The sequence below is a fragment of the Rattus norvegicus genome, chromosome 8, assembly GCF_036323735.1.
Source record: "Rattus norvegicus strain BN/NHsdMcwi chromosome 8, GRCr8, whole genome shotgun sequence".
Taxonomy (NCBI): domain Eukaryota; kingdom Metazoa; phylum Chordata; class Mammalia; order Rodentia; family Muridae; genus Rattus; species Rattus norvegicus.
The window spans coordinates 76,177,998-76,194,664 of record NC_086026.1 but is presented as its reverse complement, the minus strand read 5'-3'; the positions used below and the strand labels follow the sequence as shown (position 1 = coordinate 76,194,664).

The 16,667-nt window shown below is 48.0% G+C and overlaps 1 protein-coding gene and 1 long non-coding RNA gene across 8 annotated transcripts in view; one reads left to right on the top strand and one right to left on the bottom strand.

Moving 5' to 3' along the window:
- Car12 (carbonic anhydrase 12) overlaps positions 1–16,667 on the bottom strand; it is a 55,743-nt gene that overhangs the window by 30,801 nt on the left and 8,275 nt on the right. The window contains exon 1 of one of the 6 annotated variants that reach the window (XM_063265773.1): positions 9,469–9,619. The exons of the other annotated variants lie outside the window; for them this stretch is intronic. The gene's annotated coding sequence lies outside the window, so the exon portion shown is untranslated. Of the gene's footprint in view, positions 1–9,468; positions 9,620–16,667 lie in introns of those variants that run through there. 6 annotated transcript variants of the gene reach the window in all.
- Positions 9,602–15,247, top strand: LOC120094191 (uncharacterized). 2 transcript variants are annotated; one of them, XR_005488268.2, is made up of 4 exons: positions 9,602–9,680; positions 12,166–12,380; positions 13,642–13,756; positions 14,712–15,247. It is a non-coding gene; the product is annotated as an uncharacterized LOC120094191 (long non-coding RNA). The 2 variants fall into 2 exon arrangements; XR_005488267.2 differs by having other exon boundaries at positions 9,622–12,380.

The window sequence follows — 16,667 nt, the reverse complement described above, 5'->3', positions numbered from 1 at the left end:
GCCCTCTTCTGGTGTGTCCGAAGAGAGTGACAGTGTACTCACATACATAAAATAAACAAATAAATCTTTTTTTTTTAAAAAGATGAGATGAAATGACCCACAACAAAGATGGAGGAACAGCCGTCCAGATAGGGATCCTGGGGAGCCTACAGGCCTGCTAAGCTAATAGCTGTGGTGTGTCAGTTGTACAGGAGACCTGCACTCAGAGAGAACCTGGGCCCACTAGGCTCCTTGCCACAGAATAAGCTGCTCTGTGGGGAGGCTGAGCAGGGTTATTGGATGCCGACTGGCATGTGCTCTTTCACAGGCTGAGGAAGTCTTCCCCTCAGGAGTCCGGTACCCACCCATGTAGGGAGAGACTATCTATTACTCCTGATTCTGTGGCTGGAACTACAGAAAATGCAGCTAAGCCCCCAGAATCCCATTCAGAAGGAAGGGTCCTTCTGTTCCCTCTAAAACCAACTCAAAACCACCTATCTCTAGGATGTCATTCAGATATAGAGGCACATTTTAAAAATATAGTTAAAGTACATTTAAGTTCCTGGCTTCTCACAACAAATCTAGGCACACCTTGGCTGGACTTGGCCTGCTTTCCTGTCGATCAAGTGGTCAGACGCAAGCATAAAGGCAAGATTCAGCCAGAGGGAAGGAAGCTGCCTGGACCACAGGTTAATAATTGATGGCTGAGGCCTTCTGATTGTGTTATTTACTAACAGAGGTCAAGGAATCACACTGGCCTGGAAACTGGAAACTTTCACTTTGTTAATGTTATAGATGAATCAGGCCTTGGCTGGAACAGAGAGCAAAGGCTAATGGGCCAGGGTGACTCCTTACTTATAAGCATTGAAGGACGCTGCCCCAGCAGGCCACTCTTTCTCTTGGATTTTACATTATAGATCAATCAAAATAGACAGAATGTTCTAAAGATGCCTAAGTTGTCCTTTGTATCCGGAGTTTATCTTTATCGTGTCCATTAATTTATGTAGATTTAAGAGGCAGAATCAGCTTGGGCCTTGTAAAGTCCACCCTAAGCCTGTCTGCCGTCATTTCTGTTCCAGCCATGGTGGGAGGGGCTGATGGTGCAGGTTGGGAGGGTGAGCCCGGGGTTGTCAATCAGTTCTGCCAGCCACTGCAAGCCTCATCCTCCTGCTCTTCCACCCACCATCCCACCTGCCTATAACCCTCTCCAATGTTCCTTTCCAATATGGCAGGGGTAAGGGGCAAAGGGCTCCATAGTATTCACACTCTGACCTTAAGGCTTTTTGTCAGGTTCTTTCTGGAGGGAAGCTCTCTATAGTGAGGAGGGTGGGGTTTCCAAGATGCCAAAGGTAAATATCTATTTGCTTTTGCTTCTCCATCTTGGCGACCGACCGTCTTGGCAGGCCCTCAGGCCCTCTTGTCTTAGAGTCTTTTGATCACAGAGAAGCCACACCACCTCCATACTCTCACCTTTCCTTTAAATTCCAGTGCGCTAAACTTCTTGCAGCTCCCCAGAATATCTACCTGCTCACACTCTAAGGCAGATCTAAATACTTGCGCTCCTCTGTGCTATTCAGGGCCTTCTCTGTACTCTTCATTCCTTCAGCAACTACACTTAGCCAAAGAAATGCTGGTCTTTCTATCCCAATAGTCAAGTGGTACTTAGACTACTCCTCAAAGAAACATCATCTTCTTCATGGTCTTCCTCATTATCGCCATCATCATCTCCCTAGAGTCCCTTCAAAATGTATATTCTAACTGGGGCTGTAGCTCAGTTGGGAGAGCAGTTGCCTAGCATGCAAGATGCCCCAGATTCCAATCTCAGCACCAGATAAAGTACAATGGAGCATATTAGTAATTCCAGCTCTCAGGAGGTAGAGTCAAGAGGATCTGAAGTTCAAGGTCACCTTGAGCTAAACGGCAAGGATACAAGGAAAGCAAGAAAACAATGCAGGCTCTCAGGCCCCCTGCTAGACCTACTGAACCAGACTTTGGAGGTGGGCATAGGGCCTGTTCCTGAATATCACCTTCCCAAGGGATCCTGGTGCTTGCCAACGTCTAAGACAAGCTTAGCTAGTTGTGTGTGGGGGGGGGGGAGGGAGAGGGAGAGGGAGAGGGAGAGGGAGAGGGAGAGGGAGAGGGAGAGGGAGAGGGAGAGGGAGAGGGAGAGAGAGGAGAGAGAGAGAGAGAGAGAGAGAGAGAGAGAGAGAGAGAGAGAGAGAGAGAGATTCCTGCAAAAAGAGCCTGGACATTCTGAAATGTTCAAATAGTTCTTGAGTACAGAAACTGCAGTAACTACGAGCTAGTGCCAATTGCTAGCCTACCCTGATGATGAAAACAAGCAGCGGCCTGTGCAAGCCCAGTGCACGATGTTCTTGCTGGTTCTCTTTGACTCACTGACATGGGAACTGGACTACGTGCGAAACTGCTGAATCCACAGCAGCCTGTGGCCACTAGCCTGGCTAGACAACAGTATTATTCATAAAACCAAATGGTGGAAATAACCCATATCTATCAACAGGGAAATGAATAAGCAAGACGGTGGCATAGACATACAATGGAATATTACCCAGCCATAAAGGATGCATCTTATTCCAAGAACCCAACCCACAGGGTGCCCGAGGGCTTGGGTATGCCTCTGTGTCTTCACAATAGCCACCCCAGAGCCAAACACACAACAGATGCTTCTAGACTCTTACTCCAGGATTGGTTCCCATGGTCTAGACTCAGAAGAGCGGTCACCACGCTTAAGTGGGAGCTTTTTTTTTTTTTTTTTTTTTTTTTTTTTCTGGAGCTGGGGACCGAACCCAGGGCCTTGCTCTACCACTAAGCTAAATCCCCAACCCCAAGTGGGAGCTTCTTACAACACAGACCACTGAGTCTTTCTGAAACTCAGTGTTTTTGGTTCTTTTTTTTTTCGGTGCTGGGGACCGAACCCAGGGCCTTGCGCTTCCTAGGCAAGCGCTCTACCACTGAGCTAAATCCCCAACCCCGAAACTCAGTGTTTTTGATACTGTAGTTTGGAGACAGAACCTTGAACTCTCCATGTCCAACACATCCCCCTGTAGTGCTGATGTTGCTGGGCTAGGTGCCACATTTTCAAACCACTGGCCTAAAGCAGTATTTCTCAACCTTTGCCACACACAGGGATCTCCGTGAGCTTCCAATCTTGCCTGTGAGATTTTGCTTTACTGGTCTCGAGCTGCCCCAGTGATCCTAATATTTAGCTAAAGTTAGAAGAGCTGGTGGAGGCCCTTGTCTGATCAAAGGCCTTATGATTGGAGCCAAGGCTGTGTTTTTCTCTTGGGTCAAGGCGAGGTTTCTATTGTGTTTTATAGCACTAACCAAAAACAAAATTTTTGAGACAAGGTCTCATATAGCCCAGGCTAGCCTCAAACTCTCTTGTAGTTTAAGAATGACCTTGAGGGCTAGAGAGATGACTCAGCCAATGAGAACACTGGCTGCTCTTCCAGAGGACTCAGGTTCAATTTCCAGCACCCACATGGTGGCTCACCGCTGTCTGTAATTCCAATTTTAGAGATTCCAATACCTCCATACAGGCAAAACACTAATGCACTATAAATAAATAAAGTTTTAAAAAGTGACCTTGCACTTCTGGATTCAGAGTCCATGGTGCTCATAGTCACATAGAATCCATTGACTTTGAATTTCTGATGATCCTGCCTTTGCCTCTGGAGTGCTGGACTACAGACATGTAAAACTATATTAGGTTTGATGTGGTGCTAGGGACTGAACCCAGGACTTCATGCATGCTAGGCAAGCACTCTACCACATGAGCTACAGCCCCAGTCCCCCTTCTAAAACATTTTAAACATTACATTTACTAATTTATTTGTGTGTTGGAGGAGTCAGTATAACTCGCAAGAATCAGTTCTCTCCTACCAGCACGTGGGTCTCAGGAATTGAGCTTGGGTGTCCAGGTTTGGTGGCAATTACCTTTAACTGCTGGCCCATCTCACCAGCCCCCTCAGCCCCATTTTGTAACTATTCTTTTTGTGTGTCGTAATAGACAAAGAATAAAATATTCATAGAAGTGTGAAACCATCAACTCTGTTTCGTTCTAGAACATTTTCCTCAGCCCCCCAAAGGTTTCCCCAAACATAATCAATAGTTTCTATCCATTCTCCCTCCTTCCAGTCCCGGGGTAACCACTAATCCACTTATTCTGTATTTAATGTAAATGCAGTCCCATGGTATATGATCCCGGAGTGGCTTCTTTAATTTAGCATCATGTTTTCAAGACTTGACCCTAAAGCATGTGTTCACACTTCGCTCCTCTTTACAGCTGAGTACTATGTCTCTCTGGGTATATGCTACAGTTTACTTAGCCATTCATAAGGCCAATCTTATTGTAATTTAAGTATTCAACTCTATTATGTTGCCTTTGTCCTTTCGTGTAAAGTAGCTGTTGGCTAAAGTAAAACCTCGGTGGTGTCCTCCCTCTTGCATTTCAGAAAGCAAGCCATGAATGGACTTAGAAAGCAGTTAGCAGGAGAAGGCTGGGGGTCAAGAAGGCTATTATTCACAACAAGCTCCTGGGTAAGAAGAGAAACCTTGAAGTATTAGGAGCTACAGGGCTATAACAATGTTCCTGGCACAGAAAGGAGACTGTGGGAGAGTAAACACTGCGGGTGTAGGCAGCTCCCTGGCGGGCTGCTTCCCTGGCAGACACTTGTAAATGTCACAGGTGCTTCTCTTCAGGGGTGCAGCTGCCTGCCTGCTGACAGAAGCACTCGCTCTCCCTCCCTCTCTTCATCCCCCTTCTCAGGGGCTCATCTGTTATATACCAGAGGCTGGGGATGGGGCCACAGCTTGACTGGCATTTGCACAGGAGTTCAAGGAAACTTGGACTATCTAAATTGAATGTCACTTTGGACTGATGACCAGTTGTGGATTTTCCATGTCTGTCCACTAGGTGAGAACCTCACCTTTGTTCTGGTCTGGCTTCTCTCTGCTCTGAATGTTACAAGAACTGTCCGCCTACTGCCTTCTGCATCCTCCCCTGCTATTCAGGGGGAATAGTGACCATGGCTGCTCACTGTGCTCAATCCCATGTCCACAGACCACTGAGTCCAAATGCTCTTTCTTCTGCCTTCGTTTTCTTCTGCAGACTTCACCCTTTCCATGCTCCATCTTGCAGCCCCTGCTACTTTTCTTTCTCTTCCTGTTTTATGCCACTGTGTGGCCCAACCTGGCTCCTAACTCTTTGCCCTCCTGCCTCTGCCTCCCAAGTGCTGAGATCACAGGTATGTGTCATTCTCAGCAGCCCTGCAGCTCCAGCTGTTTCTAAAACTGTTTTCTAAAGCTGTTTTCAGGACATGGCTTTGTCTGGTCTGTGTTGTCACCTCACATCTCTTGTTCTTCTGAATCTCTGTGAGGTGGCCTGTCTCTTGTCCTTTGGTTGTGAGCCTAGCCTTTAATGACTGAGCCATCTCTTCAGCCCAGGCTGCCTGTCTCTTAATATGAGCCCTGTGGTGGCTTCTTCTTTGGCTTTTCTTCTAATGCTCTCCTCTGAGATGATCTATACCCTTCTTATACCATGTCATTCCCAGGGGTCAAATTCAGGCTGAGCTATTTTGCTGCAATATCTGTCTACTTCTCCTTAACTACCAATCCTCTTTGGGCAAGGCTCTGCCTCTGATCCCCCCTATATACCACCGAATGATCAGCACCCCCAGAGAAAATTGGTAAGAAGCAGGGGAGTGATACGTGAGTCAGTGAACACGCAGTATCCAAATACCCCCTCTGAAGTGGAGTCGGGTACAGAGATGAAGGCGCTAACAGGCTGGCACAGGGTGTCGGATTCGTAAGCATGTTCATATCCTAGGGCAGCCTTCCCGGTACTATGGGAGAGGAATTTTGAAACCCCTCTGGGCTAGGGAGTCGGCTCAGTCAGTAAAGTGCTTGCTGTTTGAGCACGAGGACCTGAGTTCAGATCCCTAAGGCCAACATAAATGACGGGCTTATGATGCCCTAGTCCTGAGTTGGGGCAGACAGGCCGCTCCCTGGAACTCCTTGTGCAGCCAGGCTAGCTGAATCTGTGAGTTCTGAGTTTAGTAAGAGATTCTGCCTCAGACAGACAGACAGACGGACCAGTTACATAGATACATAGATGGACAGATGCAATAATTAATACATACATACACACATACATACATACGTATGTACATAGAAAGTGATGGAGAAAAACACCCAGTGCTAACCTCTGACTTCTACACACACATACATGTAGGTCAAAACACAGACAGACAGACAGACAGACAGACAGACAGACAGACCAGTTACATAGATACATAGATGGACAGATGCAATAATTAATACATACATACACACATACATACACACATACATACACACATACATACATACGTATGTACATAGAAAGTGATGGAGAAAAACACCCAGTGCTAACCTCTGACTTCTACACACACATACATGTAGGTCAAAACACACACACACACACACACACACACACACACACACACACGCAAAACTCTTCTCTTAGCTAAGCTGTAGTTCATGACTGAGTGCTTGTATAGGGTATACAAGGCTTTGAGGTCAATCCCCTGCCTAAGAGGAGAAGGAAGGAAAGAGGAAGTGGAGGGGAGTGGGAAGAAGCATCTTAGTAACACAGGGGCAGAAGCTATCCAGGTTCTCAGGCTATGTGGAGCATCAGCTGTAGAGTCGAGCCGAGCCCCAGTACTCTATGGAATGAAGCAACAGGACCAATCAGACACACGCACAGTGTCTACGTGCCCTTGCACAGAACCCTGCTTTTCTAAACGTGAACTTAATCTGCTCTGGACCCAATTAACCAAATAACTGTGGAGTTATTTTAGACTAAGCCAAGTGATTTTCAGTTGGAGCAATTTGCCCCTCAGGGAACATTTGGCAATGTGTAGAGATATTACACATCTCTATCTGTTAGTTGTCTATCACAAGTAGAGGCATGCTGTCAGCATCTGCTGGACAGGAGCCAGGCATGCTGGGAAACATCCTGCAAGGCACAGGACCACTCTATGACAGAAAGATCCCACCACAAAGCTCAGTCATGCAGAATCTCAGAAGCCCTGAACTAGAGGATTGTTCCTGCCCCATCAGGGAACACGGAAGAAGGGACCAAATAACACCCACAGAGAACATTTTCTTGATGGGAATGGCAGCTGTCACTGTCAGTCATCATGGGCAGAAACATGGAGTAGGGGCTTCAAGGATGAGAGGACATAGGCACAGAGACTGCAGCCCACGAAGGCAAGACTGTCTGTAAGAGGATGACACTGTCCCTGCCATCTGAAAAGACAGGACACAATGGTCATCCTCAGGGAACGCAGACAACCTGTGTCTATTCTGGATTCCCCTCCACACCTTTTCTTTTCTTTTGAGAGAGGGGCGGGGGAGATCATATGTATTCACACTATGGTTTGAGTGGAGATATCAGAAGACAGTGTGCAGGAGTTAGTTTTCTATTTAAGTTTTCTTAAACTCCAAGACCTACTAGATTTAGAGTTCTTTCAACAAAGCCATGATTCACTAAGCACTGACTATGCCCCAGGCAACTCTTTGATAAGGCATTGACTAAGTTTTCCCACAAGAAAGCTAGACCAGAAGGATTTCCAGCTTTACAGGTTACACAGTCTCTGTTGAGATTCAGTTCTGCTGTTGTGGCACAAAAGCAGCCACGGGGAATATGCAGGTAAAAGACCAAGGCATGCCCTTATGCAACTTAATTCACAAGAACCGTGGAGGGCTGGACCACAGCTCTGAGTTATTTCTATCTGCATAGCTACCCTGTGACATAGGCACCTGCTGTCTTGGGAGACAAGGTAAATGAACTCAGAAAAATGGAATAAGATGGTTTGCTGGATAGTTTTATGTCAAGGTGACATAAGCTGAAGTCATTTGAGAGCAGAGAACCTCAATCAAGAAAATGCCTCCATAAGATCCAGCTATATGGCATTTTCTTAATTACTGATTAGTGGTGGGGGGGCATCCCTGGACTGCTGTTCTTCTGGATTCTATTTAAGAAAAAATGGCTGAGCAAGCCATGAGGAGCAAGATAGCACAGAAAGAAATCCTCATGACTTTCTTCAATGATAAGCAGTAATATGAATGCGTACGCCAGAGAAACCCTTTCCTCTCCAACCTGCTTTTTGGCGATCACAGCAATAAAGACCTTAACTGAGACATATGGCTACTCACATGGCCTGTTACTAATGAGGCTGAGCTGGGACCTGTGGGAGCCCTTGTTCTCCATCATAGCAACCTCTCAACACACTGGACAGTGGTCAGTGGAAGTTAGAAGATAAAGCCTACGGGATAGGCAAGAACTGGAGGGGGAAACCAGAAATGGAGGGGGTTGTGACAGCATAAAACATCCCCGTAAGCAGTCCCTGGGGAACCCAGAACTGAGAACAGGTGGGGACTGGCTGGGATGCAGCTAGGCTAGTAGAACACTCACAGGGAGCCCTGCGTTCAGTCCTCAGCGCCACAGAAAACCAGATGGGACTGCACACCCCTGTGATCTCAAGACATAGGAATCAAGACAGGATCGGGAGTTCAAGGTCATCCTTGACTACCTAGCATGTTAAAGGACCTGGACTTGAGACCCTGTCTCAAACAAACAAATAAACAAACACAAAGACATGAACTTTCTGCCTTTCCCCAGAGTGAATTTGGAGCTAAAGTAAACTTGGATTGGACTCTGAATGCTGATCCAGAACTTAGTAGCTTTCACAATGGGGAAGTCCTTTCTGATAGATAACCTATAGCTCGTGTGCGTGTGTGTGTCTGTGTGTGTGTAACTACCTCAATTATCCCTTTATGGAAAAAACGGTGTTTTGCCAGTTCTCCTCCTTAATAATGTTCCTTTATAGACTAGTTCTAGCAGTCTTTTCCACAGCTGTGAAGTGCAGTGGAGAAACCAAAGGCATCTCCTAGAGCAGTCACTCACAGCTGCAGTAGCTGTGAGACCTGGGGTACCTTGCTTTGATTCACAGAGCCTCACTTGCAGAATTTAGGGAGCAGCAGCCATCACATAGGGCAGCTGTGGGGTATTGGTGTCATTTCTGGACGGTCTAAACAAGGTGAGCTATTTTACTGGAGCGCAGCTCATTCAGAGCTGAAGCATCTTGGTCCCTCCCAGATTTAGGGCCTGCTTTCCAACCTTTCACAGTAGCGTCTCCCTTTTACTTCACCTAAAACACATCCAGGGCTCCTGGCCTAGTGTACAGTGGCTTTGTATTTCATTCAGACTGGTGTCTCCTTTGAAACCCTACCACCCTCGATCAAATGTCATGGTCTCCTCAGTGCCTTTTCTGAATCCCAGAGCTGTGTCCATAGGTAGATGTTTCCTGAATCACCACCACCCACCTCTGGAGCCAATCACAAGATCCGGGACTCTGGGCAGCCCCCATGGGGAGGGAGGATAACTGCCTCAGCACATGGTCACATCCCCTCTGAGTAACTCACCTCCTGGGCATGCGTGGTCCCTCACTGGCACATCACCACTCACAGGCCCCAGAACACTACTCTGGACACAGCAAGATCCAGATCACCAGCTGCCACTGAGGGAAAAGTCTTCATCAATGGTCACCAAGGTCATGTTTAGACTGTGCAGAATGACGGTTAGAAGGCTGCTACTCCCTGCATTCTGCAGGCGGAGCTCTGAGAATCAAAGCAAGGTACCCCAGGTCTCACAGCTAGTGCAGTTGTGCGTGGCTGCCCCGGGAGATGGTTTCATGAAGCAGAAACCTGTCCTTCCTGTGGCAGTTAGGTGCCAGGACCACTCTCAACCCCTGTGGTCTTCTACCAGATATCCATTTAGAGATGAGACCCTTCCTGCCTCCTCCTTGCTAATGGACCCATTACACCAACAAGTCTATCAAAAGTGGGGACTCTCAGGGAACTTGCCAGCGAAGGAGTGGCTTTAAGATGGAGCCAAACAATATGTGGAGGCCAAAATATGAGCTCAGTAACAAACTGGGAGACCAGCCCCCCTAAGTAGATGAAGGTGTCAGGAGAGATGAAGGTGTCAGGAGAGATGAAGGTGTCAGGAGAGCAGAGGTCATGTGTGAACAAGGGTGGATGTGCTGCACCTCTCTTCCTGCCATTTCTGCATGTAGCTCTTCTCACGTCCTGCAGGGCCTGCTCTCCATCCCTTTTGAGGCCTGCAAGCCAGAGCCACCCCTGGTTGGCTCCTTCACTCAGGCACATCCTCCACTGTGCTCTCAAGCCAGCCACAGTACCTTTACCACCATCTGTGGCAGTCCTAAGGCCTCAGAAAAGGGCACTGGCTCGGGACGGCTCCCAGGGAAAGCTGTATCTCTTCCCCAGGTGCTGAGAGTGGCAGCGGTGACCTAGAGGCCGCTAATTTCTCCTCCAAGCAATCACACCGGTCTGACCCACGTTTCCCACGAGCACGCGGCGATGAGCTCTGCCAAATGCTTGTTTATATCAACAGGCCTATTGTGTTTCCCTTAACCACCAAGCCTTTTATCCCGTGGAGGGGAAGAAAAGCGAGTTAATTTGACGTGATTCGTCTCTGACACGTCCACATTGTCTACTTTTTTTCTTTCAATCCCTGCGTTTCCTCTGTGGCATGATGTGCCATGCAGGAGCACAATCTCTGGCGTAAAGCCGAGCGCCTGGGGAAGTGATTCAGGTGAGAGTCAGGAGGCCTAGGTCTGGGTGTGCGAGGCCCCTTTGCTCTGCTTAGCCACCTGCCAACCGTTTCTTGGCCTTGTTTGTAAAGGGGATGAGGTTTGAATAGCTCCATCTGCACCCCCTCTTCCCCGTGCTACCTTAGGACCCTTCCAAGCAAGAGTGACAGTCAGCCTGCGTGAGTACTCAGTGACGCTGAGCGGAGCAGGCCGGCTCCACTGGGAGCTGTCCGTATGGCTCTAAACCGTTCCAGCAGGTCCATGTCCACGTTGCCGGTCCTGTGATCTGGAACCCACTCCACTTTTCCTCACATTCCTCCAGTCTCCCTTCCCAGCCTTTCCCTCCCAATCCATTCTTCATCTCACTGCCAAGATAATCCTTCTCAAAGCTTCCCCCTCACATGAGTATTCTACTTAGAACATCTGGTAGCAGCTTCCTGCTGCCTCCCTAGCAGGCTGAAGGCTCCTCTCTCTCCCCAAGTATCTTCTTTCTTCACTGAGGTTCTGGGTCACTTTCATAACATGCCAGCCTCCTCGCTGAGCCATTGTGCTCTGTCCCCAGTGCTCTTCCCTGACTCTTAAATGACCTTCAGATCTCAGCTCATGCTGCCTCAAGGAACTGCTCCAATCCAGTGGTTCTCGACTTGTGGGTCGTGACCTCTTTGGGAGTCAAATGACCCTTTCACAGGGGTCACATATCAGATATCCTGCATATCAGATATCTACTTCACGATTCGTAACAGTGGAAAATTACAGTTATGAAGTAGCAAATCATTTTATGGTTGGGGCTCACCCTAACAGGAGGAACTGTATGAAAGGGCTGCAGTGTTAGGAAGGTTGAGAACGACTCCCCATATCCTTTCCTTAAGACTCTACGAGAGAGTTCTGCTCAGTGCTTTAAGAACCAGTTACCTCCTGAGTCTCCAGACTGTCAGTCCCATAACAGAGTTCAGTCTTGATGCCTGTCTGTGTCCTCAACCCGATGTTTGCCACTTACTATTCACTCAGTAAATATTTGCAGCGTGATGTAAACTAATCCTCTCGGGTGTATTAAAACCTGATTATTACATGGTAGCCAGCTCATTGCTGTAGTAATTTCTTAAAATCAAACAAAAATCAGCTGGGGGCATAGCTCAGGTGCTCAGGTGCTTAACCAGCATGAACAAAGTCCTAGGTTCAATCCCCAGCACCACATAAAACTAGGTGTGGTGGCACACCCCTGTGATCCCTGCTCTTGGAAGATGGAAACAGGATCAAAAATTCAAGGTCACTCTCAGGTATAAATCGAGTTTGAGGCCAGCCTGGGACATGTTAGTCCCTATCTCAAATAAATAAATAAAAATAGGCATTTGTTCAAGCTGGAGCTACAGTTTGTCTCTGGTCTTCCTGGTAACCAAAGCCAAGAAGGGAAACAGTGACTTGCATAACTGCTTCAGATCTGCTACAAAACATCTCTGTCACACAAGGGAAAGTATCACCTCTTTTTCTTTCTCCATTCCACTTGCAGTTTCAAGGGAGGGGCTACTCCAAAAGAGCCCTGGGACTCATTGGCTAATGTCACCCTTGGGTACAGTAAGCAAAGCCCACTCTCATCGTGACTGAGGCGCCTCTGCAGGAATCTGCACGTGTCCCTATGAGAACTGCACGGGTCTTCCCCATTCTACCCAGAGGTCCTGCAGCAGACTGAATCACCAATTAAGGATTGCAAAAGCATTGTAAAAGGTAAGGCGAGCTAAACAGAACCATCTGACTTAAGAGTTATCTTAGAGTTCTGCCAATCCTGAGTCAACCTTTATAGACACAAGGAGGGGAGGTGGCAGCCAAGATTTGTTCCTTCCTGGTTGGCATAAGCTTGCCCTGTAAAGGGATACTTCTGTAAACTAAAAGGACACATCAATTACATTGCTAAAACTTTTCCTTGCTTACCCAGCACTGCCTGAGCGTGTGAGCTATGGAGTGATGGAAGGCTGGGCAGAGCTATAGTCAAGACTGAGTGAGTCCCTGTCTGTCCTAGATGCTGGAGCAGAGCGTGTGCAGCCATCACCTCTCCCATCCTTTGACTCCCCCCACCCCCCGCTTGTTTTCACTACTTATTGAAACCACTCATTTCAGTTCCTCTCTCCATATTCCTGGCATCTGGATCATGGTTTCTCGGTAAAACTTTGTGAAACAGCCACCATACTTTCATGGTTCTCGATGTCACTGGTGAATGGATCTCTCACCAAAGACTCAATGGGTTGTGCAAGCCTCTCAGCCCAGCACTCAGTAAGCTGAGGCAGAAGACCCACATGCTTCCAGATATCCTGGGACACATAGTGAGACTCTTGTCCCAAAGAGATCTATCTTGGTTTCAGGAGTGCTAAAATGTGGGGAAGGGAGATAATCAGGAACCAATAGAATCCGGTCTCTGACTATGGCAGGTGCACCTACTCTATCTACGTCCCACAGTGCTGCCCTGGAAAAATCTAGTTGTGTGGCTCCTTCACTGCAGGGCGGCCTGGCAGAGGAAAGTAAGTGACTAGGAAAGAGGGCCTGTCTCCTTTAGCCTGTGGGCGTTTCCCTAAAGCGTTGTGCGAACCATTTTCTTCACTGCTCTTATGCTCTGGATTTGACATGTCTTCCAAAGACTCATGTGTTGAAGGTCTGGTCCCAGTTGCTATGTATGGTTATGGAGAGGTGATTGACTCACCTGGACAATAATTTCATAAATCTGGGAATCCCTGAGGGTATTGATAGCTTAATGAGCCATCAGAGGTGGGAATGACTGGTGGAAGAAGGCTACTGAGGAGGGGTCTGTGAAGGAGCTACATGGATGTTCCTGCCTCTCTGCTCCCTGGCTGTAATGAGATGAGTAGCCCTGCCCCAGTCCACCGTCTCCACCATGTTACCACAATGTCCTGCCTCACTCAGGGCCAGGGTAATGACGACAGCTGGTGAAAGCTGTGTAACCATGAGGGAAATAAAAAACTTTTCTCTTTGCCAGGTACAGTATTTTGTGCCCTTAATCTTAATGCTTAAGAAGCAGAGGCAACGGGACCCCTGTGACCCAAGGCCAGCCTCATCTAAACGGCAAGCCCAATGCCAACCAGTGCTACACGGTGAGACCCTTTCTTTAAAAAAACTTTCTCCCCTTAGGCATTTTGTCACAGTGACACATTCATTCAAAAATGTGTGCTTTCTGGCTTTCTGGAGTGTGCGCACACACACACACACACACACACACACACACACACACACACACACACACACACCACCTTTGAATTCAGCTCTTTTACCAATTTAGAGGTCTCTTTGAGTCAAGTGCATAGGGAGCCATACGTGCTCTCTAGCCATGAAGGTCTTGTGTGGATGTAGACAGATGCAGCTCAGAATCCCAACAGCCTTATGCCAAGTTAATTTTCCTTTTTAGGCTCAGGCACCCAGGATAGGCCTGCTTCCTGGGAAATTGGTGTTTGGATGAAGTGACCTTGGCTGGACAGACAGATACATGGTGTCTAAGTACCAAGAAAGCACAGGAAATTAGACCCAGCTTCACACTGATCTGAAGGACAAAGCCAGAAAAAGCACCACTTGGCTGGGGGTGGGTTTGGGGGCTCTTGTGTGTTTTGTCTAATTCTTCCCTTCTCAAAAAGAGATATCCTTTGTTTAGTCAGAATATAAGAGGATATCTACAGTTGAGAGAGAGAGAGAGAGAGAGAGAGAGAGAGAGAGACCACATGGGTACGTTGGGTACTCCAGTGTCATCAGATACTGACATAGACAGATGAGTGGCTTTTAGTTTTGAGCCAGCCTCTTTCCATGAAATGTCTTCTTTGGTCCTCACCACAGCCCTATGAAAGCCCAGGGTAGTTCTCAAACTTGAGTAGACACTAGACTCATATAAAGGGCTTGTAAAATGATGGCTGGCCTACCGAGACTTCCTGTTTGGTGGGTGGGCCTGGGGCGGGGCCTAGAATCTTCATATCTAACCGTCTCACTGATGCTGATGGTGTTGGCCCAAGGACTGTGCTTTGAGACATGCCGAGGTAAACGTTGTCTCTCCCTGTTTTATAGCTACAGACTGAGGAACAGAGCAGCCAAGTTACTTCTAACACCAGCCATCCAGAAAGTAACCTAGTGGATATGCCCAACGTCTGTCAGCTTTTGGAGTCTCCCCACGTCTACATCCCAGTTTACAGCCAACTGTAGGAATGACTACTGCCACCTCTGTCTTCTCACTAGGCTGGTAAGGCCATCTGCAGTCACAAAGACGCAGGGCACAGTTAAACCCCAATTCTGCAACCCAGGAACGATGAGGACCATTGCAAGCGGGCAGACCACACCGCATCCCAACAGACCCTGCATGTCATACCTTTAATTAGCAGTCACTGGGACTGCAGCCCAGATGTAATAAATGAGAGTGGGTCAGATGGCTGGCCTCAGGAAAGGTCCCCGGACACAGGACAAGGTTCAGTTCTCTAATAGGAAAAACACGCCTGGCCTTTCCCAGCTCTCTGAAGAGTACTTTGGGCCTCTTATTCATGCTCAGGATGGTAGCTGTGGGACACTGGAGAAAGACATGCACCCCCTTAATTAAATCTGCCTTGTAATTGCGTGTGCCCAGCTGCCATTTTCTGCCCTTCCTTGGGTTTCAACAGACCTGCTCTTATTACTGCAGTTTGGGGGAGGGACACAGGGGTCTCCATCTCTGCTTTAGGGTACAAAGTAACATTTGCTTCCCAGCTCCTTTCCTGGGCTCGGTTTCTGGGTTTTAACATCTAAGAAGGGCTTAAAGAGTGTGCAGGGCCCCAGGGCACGTGTGTTGGCAGCAACTTTGTATTCCAGCAGAGGCAGGCAGAGGGCAGGTGGAGGCAGGGCCGGAGAGACATGAGGGGTGTGAGTGTGGTGTCTGCCGCTATGGAGGATCCCATGTGATTTCCTCACGCTCATGTGTGTCCACATGGATGTAGAAGCCAGAGTTAGTCTCCGTGGTCCTTCTTTAGACTCTGTCAAGATTGGTTTTTGAGACAACTGGCTAACCCTGGAAGCTGGGGTTAGCCAGTTAGGCTAGGCTAGCTGGCCAGGAAGCCTCATGGATGGGCCTGTCTCTGTCTCCTCAGCACTTGGGTTACAAATGTGTCACTATTCCCAGCTCTTCTGTGGTTGCTGAACATGGAACTCAGGCCTTCCTGTTTGTATGGGAAGTACTTTACTGAGTGAGCTACCTCCCCAGCCCCGGAAGGTAGGTCTTTAGGAAGGAGAATCCATTGCGTGGGAGGAGCGGGATAGGCATAGAGAATAGCAGTACTGAGAATGCACCGCAGTGCCTGGGGCACACCAAATCTTCCCCAAGCCAAAGCTGCCCCAGCTATCACTGAGCTGGGCAGGAAGAGCTGTGTTCTACTGCAGCCAAACATCACTGGCTAACACAGCCAGGACCCCATTGATCCCAAATGACATGTCCAATGGAGAGGCTAACCTCACAGATGCTCGGGGGGCGATGACTTGGAAAGGGGTGGGACGCTCCAGGGGAAGCTTTGGTACCTACATTTCCCAACGTTATGATGAAGGCCCATTTAGTTGCCTGAGTCTCTTTCTAAGCTAAAATCTGCAGACAACCACCTGGTACCACTGGAGATCATGACTCTTCTCTGCTCTTGCCTCATTACTCCCAATACTGGCATTCCTGTTTGGTTACTCCATTGTTTCAAACACACCGGAGGGTGTGTGTGTGTGTGTGTGTGTGTGTGTGTATGTATATGTGTGTGTATATGTGTGTGTATGTGTGTGTATGTGTGTATGTGTGTATGTGTGTGCATGTGTGTGTATGTATGTGTGTGTATGTGTGTATGCATAAGTATGTGTGTGTATGTGTGTGTGAATGTATGTCTAAGTGTGTCCATGCATATGCTCATACACATACCATACCCCATGTGTAGAGGTCTGAAGACACCTTGCAGGAGTGGGTTCTCTCATTCCACTGTGTGGGTCACACCTGAGCAAAGTTAGGCTGTCAGACTTGGCCACAGG